Genomic DNA, 9,178 nt, shown 5'->3' with positions numbered 1-9,178 from the left:
CTGCCCCTTGTCCTCAGGTTTCCCTCCCTGAGCCAGGTAATCTTTATGACACCACAACAGCATCTGCTGTAATGTGTAGCACATGCTCGGGGAGTAACTTCTGGTTAAGTTTAGTTTTAAAAGGATTGTTGTTTTGCACATGGATTTATTCTTTTGGAGCGTCAGTGCGTTGAAGAGGAGCAGACACAAGCTTTGAAACTAGAGAGATGTGAGTTTGAATTCCTCAGCCACTTAGGACCTGTGAGATCACAAGTAAGTTGCCTAGTCTGGCTGAGATGTGGCTTTCCCAGCCGCAAAACGGGGAGAGCGGTGCCTGGCTGTGCAGGTGGCTGTACGGGTGACAGGAGATGTCCATGGCGCTGCACAGAGGACGTGCCGTCAGCGCACGTTCTCGGCCTGCCCGGTCGTAAATAAAATCTGCAGAGCAGTGCCCATCCAGCTGTCAGAAAATGGAAAGGCAAATATGACGTCTGTTTATTTGCCATTCATTTCAGAAGCCTGGTGGCATCCACTCCGTCTGAACTCTTTCAGTGGGGAGAAGGAGGGGCCTCCTTATCTGCAGATGTTTTAGTTTGCACAGCATTTGGTAAAGTCAGCCGGATTTATGTATCCCCAGTGTCCCAGACTGTGCTCGGCACATGGTGTGTCCTCAATAAATGATTGTTGAATAAAGGGAGATGTACAGCCTAAACCCATTTCAGGACTAGCTGCCCAACAGGCCGGTCACAGGCGAGCTGACAGCGCGGTGTTTGGACTCCGTCGCTCCTGTCTAGAAGCCTGCAGCCTCCAAGGGTGCAGCGACTGGACAGTAAGGCTCCTCTCACCCATCGTGCCAGTGCAACTGTGTGTCCAGCACCCAGTGATGGATCCTGACTGCCCGAGCTGGTCTCACGACAAGCCTTTCTCTGTTTTGCAGCTGAGATGGCCATGGAGCCCATTTTGACCAGTGAGATCTAAGCGGAAGTTTATTGGCTAGGGGAACAGGTTCTAGGAACATGTCTGCTTTCTTTGCAAGTGGAGACCAAAGCAGCTGCAATTGCCCCTTCCTCCTCCCTTCCTTGAAGTTGGTGTAAGAGCTGGAGCAGGAGAAGCTGTTTTGCGACCATGGGGAAGAGAACTGCTGAGGATCTGGCCTGGGGACTGTTAAGTTGCTGAACAGATGCCAGCAACTGCTTTCCTCTAGGCTTCTCATTACATTAGAAAAACGAATTCCTAAGTCACTGTCGTCAGATTTTCTTCTAAGTGTGGCCAAATGAAGGCCTGAATGGTACACAGATTATCTGGTTATGAAATTAAAACATGCATGACATGAGTACAAAGATGTCAAAAAGTTTTAGAGTCTCTCTGTTTCATTGATTGAAGGGATAAACTAGTAGCTTAAGTCTAAGAATCTCAACTTTATAGAAGATTATTTAGTAAAGAATCTCAGCAATCATTTGCTCTACTTCTTAATACAAGAAAACCTGCAGATTTCTTAAAGGGTTAATTTAAGTGCCTCATTTTCTAAGCGTCAGCTTCACCTGGCAGCTTATAAGACTTGCAGAATCTCAGGCCACATTCCACAGTCACCAAATCAGAAAGAGAAGTTTCACAAGGCCCAGGTGATTCACACACCCTTCCCAGTGGTTCTCAGCCCTAGAATTTCCTGCCACTTCCAGGGTACCAATGCCTGGCATCCACCCTCAGGAACCAAAGACTAGCTACAGCGGTGTCCAACCTGCGGCCCATGGGCCACATGCAACTCAGAATGGCTATGAATGCAGCCCAACACAAAACTGTCAATTTACTTAAAACATTATGAGATTTTCTTTTTTTGTAATTATGTGTCGCAATGTATTCAGCGTGTGGCCTAAGACAACTCTTCTTTTTGCAGTGTGGCCCAGAGACACCAAAAGGTTGGACACCACTTGTAGAAGATCTCAGAGGTGGGGGTTCCCAACATTACCTTAAAAAAAGTTTCAGTCAATTTCATTACACAATGAAGCTGAATGAAAACCCAAAGTAGACCCTGCCACTCAACGGTTGTGTCCTTGGTCAAGTTACTTATTCTTTTTGAACTTCATTTTCTTTACCCACAAAATGGCCACAAAATTGAAGTGCCTATTTCTTAAGAGTTGTGAGGATTAAACTAAATCGTATAAAGGTCCTAGGGGATACCTGGTACATAATGAGTGCTCTATAAACTATTGATGCTGAGGAACACCTGTGGCATGAGCTGGCTGCATGGACGCCGCGTTCGCCTCTGAGGGAGGCGCACACCTGTCCAGGTGCTGGACACACAGCTGTTTGGGGCACAGTGGGGAGGGAAGGAAAGCTGTCGGGTCGCTGTGCCTTTAGTATGGGGGCATTGATGCGCACACCAGGTGATGCTTGTCATTAGACAAATATGAAAATACTGCAAGAAACATTAGTTCTCCTAATCCCTATCCTCTTACTTTATCCCCCCAACTTTTTACTTTAGCAAATGTGAAACCTCACAAAAAGAAAGTATAGTATAATGAACACATGTACCCTTTATTAATATTCGCTGTGGTGTGTTTTACCTTATTTGCAGGTATTCTGTCTTTTTGCACACACACGCAGTCCTACTGACCCACGAGGGATAAATTGCAGACATCGTGACCTTCATCCCTAACTACTGCCGGAGGTGCACTCTCCTGCTTGACTAACGCCGATCATCACATCCAAGGAGATTTGCAGGGATTCTGCTGTGTTATCTTAAATACACGCCGTATTCAAACTGCACCTCTGTGTAAGTGTTCCTGGTCACTTTTGTTTGAGGGTCTTGCTGTCTCTCAAAGTACTGCCGAGCTTCTCTATTACAGGACGTCTTATTCTGAACCAAGTCTGATTCCTTGTCCCTTCCCTTTGTTGATCTGCTGCAGGTCTCCAGGTTTTTGTTGTCATCCCTGATAGCTCTTGGGACATCTGAAGACGGCTGAAGACAGTTTCCCCTCCAGCCCCCACATCCCAGTCACCATTCCGGTCACCATCCTCTGGTCTCTTTCCTGGTGGTCAACGAACCTCTATGGCGTGTGGCCCCTGGGACAGGAGACCAAGGGTTCCAGCTGGGCCTGGTTCCGAGAGTGGAGGAGGCTTGCTGCCTTCCTCTGGGTGGTGGTGGTATGTCTTCAAATGCAGCTGATGATGAGGTCAGCCTCACCACGTCTGGGCAAACGGAACAGCACTGACGTATCATCGACGGCCAAGCATCCATCCCGCCCAGGCTTCATGCAGTTGTCGTCATTGATGTGGAGAAAGAGACTGGAGCTAACATGTGCGTGGCCCAGAACATGCCAGGCCCTGGGGAGATGGAGGTGGGAAGGCACAGGCCGCCCTGGGGGAAACTGATTGTAGAATCCTGGTGTCACCAACTGCTAGTGGGAGACTGGACCGCTCTCAGCCTCAGTGTTCTCCTTTATTGACAGGGATGATATTCCTGCTTCCTAGGTCTGCTGTGAGGATTCAACAAGATGAAGTGTGCCAGAGTGCTCAGCACAAGGCGAGTACTGCAGAGCAAATGGGATTTTTGGGTAATGGAAATGAATGGAAATGTTGTGGAGCTGGTCACACGGCGGGCACTGGATGTTTTAAACACCCCTGAATTGAATACTTTAAGATGATTAAAATAATGAATTTTATGTTGTGATTTTTATCACAATTTAAAATAGAATAAATGGAGATTTTTCCAGGCAGAAAAGGTGATGGGGTGGAGGTGGGAAGCACACGTCAGACAGAAGAATCAGTTTTGCAGAGTAGCTAACAGCTCGGTGCTGGTGGGAGTCCAGGGCGGAGCCTGTAGGCGCCCCCACCAGACTCGCGCTCTGGTCCTGGGTAACTTTCAGTAAGTGTTACTGCCTAGGTCATATTCCACTTTCGTGTGCACCAAGGTAACCCGAAAGGTCTTCTTAAACACTTCATTAAACCCACAACCAAGGTTAAGTCAGCTCAAGGGGAGTTGAAGGAAGTTTTAGTGGAGCTGAGATGGAGCCATGCTGAGTCGGCTCAGTGGGTCCCAGCCTTTTCTCCTGCCAGGGGGAGGTTTAAAGAAATCCCTGGGAAAGGGCAACCCTGGGGGAGTCCCACATTCCTGAAGATATTCTCTTAAGCCCCTCTGATGATTCTCACACACAGCTAAGGTTGGGACTTGTGTAACCCAGCAGGCTGCCCTCCTTTGTGTCTGAGGCGGCCCCTGTTCCCCAAGCGGCCCAGCTGCTCCCTGGGCGCCGGAAGCCCACGGCCTACGAACCAACCCGCCGCTAGAGGGCTCGGTTCTTCTTTTTAGAGGCGGCTTTTAGAAGTAACTTGAATAGAAGGGGAATAAGGCCCGAGGAAGCACAAATGTGGTAACAAATCTGATCTTTTAATCAGTTTATTGTATTTTTACAATAATAAAAATAAATTAGTCATACACAAAAATAGTTGTCATTTTTGCTGAAGAGAAAAACAGACTGTATTTACTCATATAATTCACCTTCCACCCTCCACCTCCTTAAACAGTAAGGTGACACCACGAGGGTGACACGGAGTCAATGGGGTAGTCCGTGGGTTCCTTGCTCCTGACTATGCAGTTAGCTGACAGGATAACCCAGAGCCCCCACTACAGCCATCTCCAGCGGGGACCCTGGGGACATGCCCCTTCTGCCCCCGCAAGTAGACTCTGCCTCATCCGTGGCGCTACTCAAGCCTCCGGCAACTTATTGCTGGTGATCCTACCGAAGGAGGCAGGACAGAGGAGAGCTGGAGCAGACCCTCAGGTTCCCTCCTCCAAGTGTTTGGGTTGTGAAGAAGAGAGGGCCGAGCATGTGAGCAATTACAATATTTAAGATGGAAAGTGGCAGTCTAGACAGACCTGTTTCAGGTGTAATGCCAGGGTTTGTAAAAGCCCCTGAGCAAGTCAAAAGTAGAGTCATTTATATTTGATCTTAAACCCCAAGGAGTTTGACTAATCAGTATATTAGACTGTAACTATGGACTTAGGATAAGACATCGCGTAGCAACTTTCCGGGAAGCTGGGTTAGTAAAGTCAAATGATCTTACACAAATGTGGTTGCGTATGTAAATAAATACCTATGAGGGCCCTTTAAAATTAACATATTCTAAATAATAGAACTATTTTGGTGTAGTGACTCATTCTGCCAAAAAGAGTTCAGAATACATATTTCCTATAAACATCTTGTATTTACAAAGAACAAATAATAAGTTATAACAAAGTATATCCTTCTGTCAAGCTGAATGGTGGGGATCTGGGAGTCAAGGCAGGTGGCACTTAGCTTCTGTAACAGACTGGCTTACCCGCCACTGAGGCCGAGGCTCCATGTCTGCAAGGGGCTCAGAAAGTTGGTTGGAAGTCCCCTGCCTCATGGTCACTTTTCCTCAGCACGTGGACATTTCCACCACAACCCCTGAATAAACCAGAACTGTAGGATGGCTCAGGGTGGAGAGGGTCACTTTGCAAAGGTGCCCAAAAGCAAGGTGAGCTGAGAAAGAGAGATGGTATTAGTGGGTCCTAGACTAGTTGAGGCTCTGCCGCCATCAAGGTGTGTGGCCCTGAGCAGGGAACCAGCCACTGGGACGTTTGGTTTCTCATCTACAAAGCGGGATTGATCAGGGCAACCAGTTTGCTAGTGGTTCTCGCGCGGCCACATTTAGCTCAGGGCAGGGTGTGGCACCGGATTCGCCACGGCAGATACGGAGGTGGGAAGTATGTGTGTCCGCGCTTGCCCATCCCAGATCTGGTGAGTCACCTAAAGCTGTGCTGCTTATAGAGCCGCCCTAACCCAGACTTAAAAGTCATGTTGCCCCAGCTGGCTGCTTGAATCCCCTCTCCAGCCCTAGACAAATGGCCGCTCAGCCTCTGCCAAGACCGCCCGTGACAGGTCAGTGGCCACCCACCAGAGAGGCCTCTGCCGTCCGAATGTTCTAACTTGCAGAAAGGCGGTTCTTTCGCAGACATTAAAATCTGCCTCCCGGTAGCTTTTTATCTCCTGGTTCTAGGACAGCTATCCCCAAGTCTCTTTTTCTCCAGGCTAAACATTCTCCCGAAGTCCTTCGCCTTGTTTCTAACCGCCTGCGCCCTCATCAGGCCGGGCTCATCCGAACATCACGCACTGTCGGTGTTCCGCGTCTTCCCCGCAGCCCTAAGCAACGCGGTGTGACGCCACTGCTTTCTCCTTACGGAGCCTAAATGTTTCGTGTTTTCTTTTGCTTGGGTTCCATCTCATTCTAACCTGACTCACGTTGAGTTTAGTCAACTGACTCTTACATCTTTCCCATCTTGTACTTTTATAGTTTCTTCTTCTTCTTCTTTTTTTTATCCAAAGGTAGGACTTTATGTTGCTCCCTGGTGGATAGTCTCCTAGATCATTTTGGATCCAGAACCTGCTACCCAAGCTCATAGCCCTCCAATGTCTGTCATCTACACATTCCATCAGTGAGGCATCATTTTCCCACTTCAGCCAGATTAAAAATGTTTTATACACCAAGGATCAAATGCTGGCCTCCTCCTGCCAAGCTGACATAGGTTCCTTCAGGTTTGATTATTAAGTCTGTTTTAAGGTAAGTTCTGTTTCTTTATGCCACTCTTATTTGTGTCTTCTTCCACATTAGAAAACTGATAACTAAGACTCTAAAATGGTCATATTAAATTTAAAAAAGACATTGGTTTAGAAAGGTACTAATAATACTAGTAATATCTGGATATCTTTCTCTGACACACAACTTGATGAAAACAAATTAAGCTTGTGTTTCCAATTTTTCATCTGTCTGTAAGGCCATTTGTTTTAAAGGAAAAAGTGCTGAATGTTAAAAACTTTGAGGATAAGTAAATGATACAATACATATGCAAGGAAATGAAAAAAGGAAACTCAAAGGAGCCCTGGACCAGAGAAGTAAGCAAAGGAACAGCTGGGGGAGACCCTGCTGCAGTGTAGGCGTCTGAGCCCAGAGACAGACCTCGCTCAGCTCCGTTCTCCACTAGCTGGTCACCGAGGCGCCGGGGATGCCCTCAAGGAACGGAGCAGACTCCCCCTAGTGGTGGGCCTTACAGAGTTTTCTGTAGCGTGGTTTCTCCCTCTATTCCTTTTCCACGGGATGAAACCCAAGTCAGCGGGAGAATGCGAAAAATTGACCTTAAATGGCCTTTGCTTAGACTGTGAGGGGCACCGTTTCCTTTTCCAATAAGTAAAAGTGAAAAAGCAAACTATTTCTGTTTGGAGCTTGTTGATGTTTGTGAGAAAAACATACAACAGCTTAAAGTCATCTAATTTTAAAGTTCAGGGCAGGGAATGAGGCAATCCAGTACGAGGAAGAAATAAAGCGGTACCAAGTGTGAATTTCAGTTGTGCACTGTGGCCAGTTCAAGGAACATGGAGAGGACTGAGAGGGGGTGGCAGGTAATGAGAAGACAGGACAAAATGATGGGGTGCAGGGAAGGGGGCGTGAGACGTGTCTGCAAAGGGGGGTTACCAAAAGGGGGGCTTTCCTTAGACTCCCCCCACCCTCAGGAAGGTCATCACTGGAAAGGGCAAAGGACTTTGCCGGATGTGTTGTGCTAAGGACAAAGGCATTTAGATGCTGACAGGGGAAGTTAGGGCATTAGTAAAAAGTTGAATTTCTAAGACAACGAAGTTGATAAAACCAGCTCTAGTATTTTATAACCTTTCCAGAGATAAATGACTTCCAAGAATAGCTCAACTATTTGTTGGGAGAAAAGTCCCCCAGTTTAGGTACTTTTCCCCCTGGCAGTCACAAGATCTATTCATTTTCTCCTACCCAATTCTACAACTGGCAGGATGGCTATTCTCATGGGAGGGTCACTGTGCTTTTAAAGAACTGTTAGGTGACATTTGGGAGCCACAGGACACTGTCAGACATCAAGGGGACAAAGCCATCATTGGTCAGCCCACCATGATAATCCTGAGGTGGAACGACTGGGGACACTTACCTGCCGCAAGGCAGAGAAGTCCCGTTTAGGACGGAGAAGAGAACACACTTATGAACAGTGGCCCTGCCTCGGTTGTCAGCTTGGATGGCCACAAGGTTTTCCCTGAATCTGAGCTGAAATCGGCCTCCCTGCTCTCCTCCCCACTGACCCTGCCCTGCTCTCCAGCATGTAAAGGCAGCCTCTGCCACAGACTCTTTCAAATGACTGGCTTGCTCAGCAGGATCCGAGAGCAGCTGCACCAGGAAAAACTCCCAGTGACTAGAAGCAAAAGCCAGTGGCGAAGGGGGAAGGGTGAGCACTGGATGGATCGCCGACAGGCTTCATGGGCGTGGGCAGCCAGGCCTCTTCCTGCCTGCTTCTCTGCACGGGTCCCCTAATAATCAGGAGAGATGGGGTGCTTCTGCAAAGAGGTGGCTGGGGCTCCCAGGAAGAAGACAGCCACAGAAAGGCCACAGGGGATTCCTGAAAGCTCAAGGAGGGGGGGTTGGGGGTGGGCAGGGGGGAACCTGACAGAGTGTGTCAGTCCTGGCTGGTGATACTGCTTCCAAAAGCTGCAAGTGATCATCTAATTAGCAGATCACCGGCAGGGGTGCCCAACTTTTTGGCGTCTCTGGGCCACATTGGAAAAAAGAGTTGTCTTGAGCCACATATTTAATACACAAACACTAGTGAAAACTGATGAGCAAGAAAAAGGCTTTAAGTAAATTTACGACTTTGTGTTGGGCCGCACCCACAGCCATCCTGGGCCGCATGCAGCCCCCGGGCTGCAGGGTGGACACCCCTGGAAGGGGATCATGGGAGGAACTCAATTGCTAAGGCTGCTTTAAAAGGAAATGGGCCCAGGACCATGGTACTAAATATGATACATTTTCTATAAGCTTACTCTTTGTTTAGCCTGATATTTTTCTTAATGGGTGAATAATGGATTTCTTTATATAGTTCACCTCTCAGTAGTCCCTTCCCCATCTCTGCCCCAGCACCTGGAGCTACAGAGTTAGGAGAAGTGAGTGAGGAGGACCCTGCGTTGCAGCCCTGACCGGAGCCCGCAGCCCCCTCCTGGCCAGGTGGTGGGATCACGGCAGGTCTCAGTGCTCACGTCTGGGTTCTGAGTTATGGTGGGGGGTGGGGGGGTTGGAGGAAGGATTTGAAGTCATGGAGAGAAATCCATAAATCAAACCAGACAGACCAAAGGCAGATTCTGTCTCATATAAACATAGGGTTTTTTGCTGAGAT

The sequence above is a fragment of the Pteronotus mesoamericanus genome, unplaced genomic scaffold (assembly GCF_021234165.1).
Source record: "Pteronotus mesoamericanus isolate MK-2021 breed Mesoamerican mustached bat unplaced genomic scaffold, CSHL_Meso_final contig_100, whole genome shotgun sequence".
NCBI classification, from domain to species: Eukaryota; Metazoa; Chordata; class Mammalia; order Chiroptera; family Mormoopidae; genus Pteronotus; species Pteronotus mesoamericanus.
Note: the sequence above shows the minus strand (reverse complement) of the source record.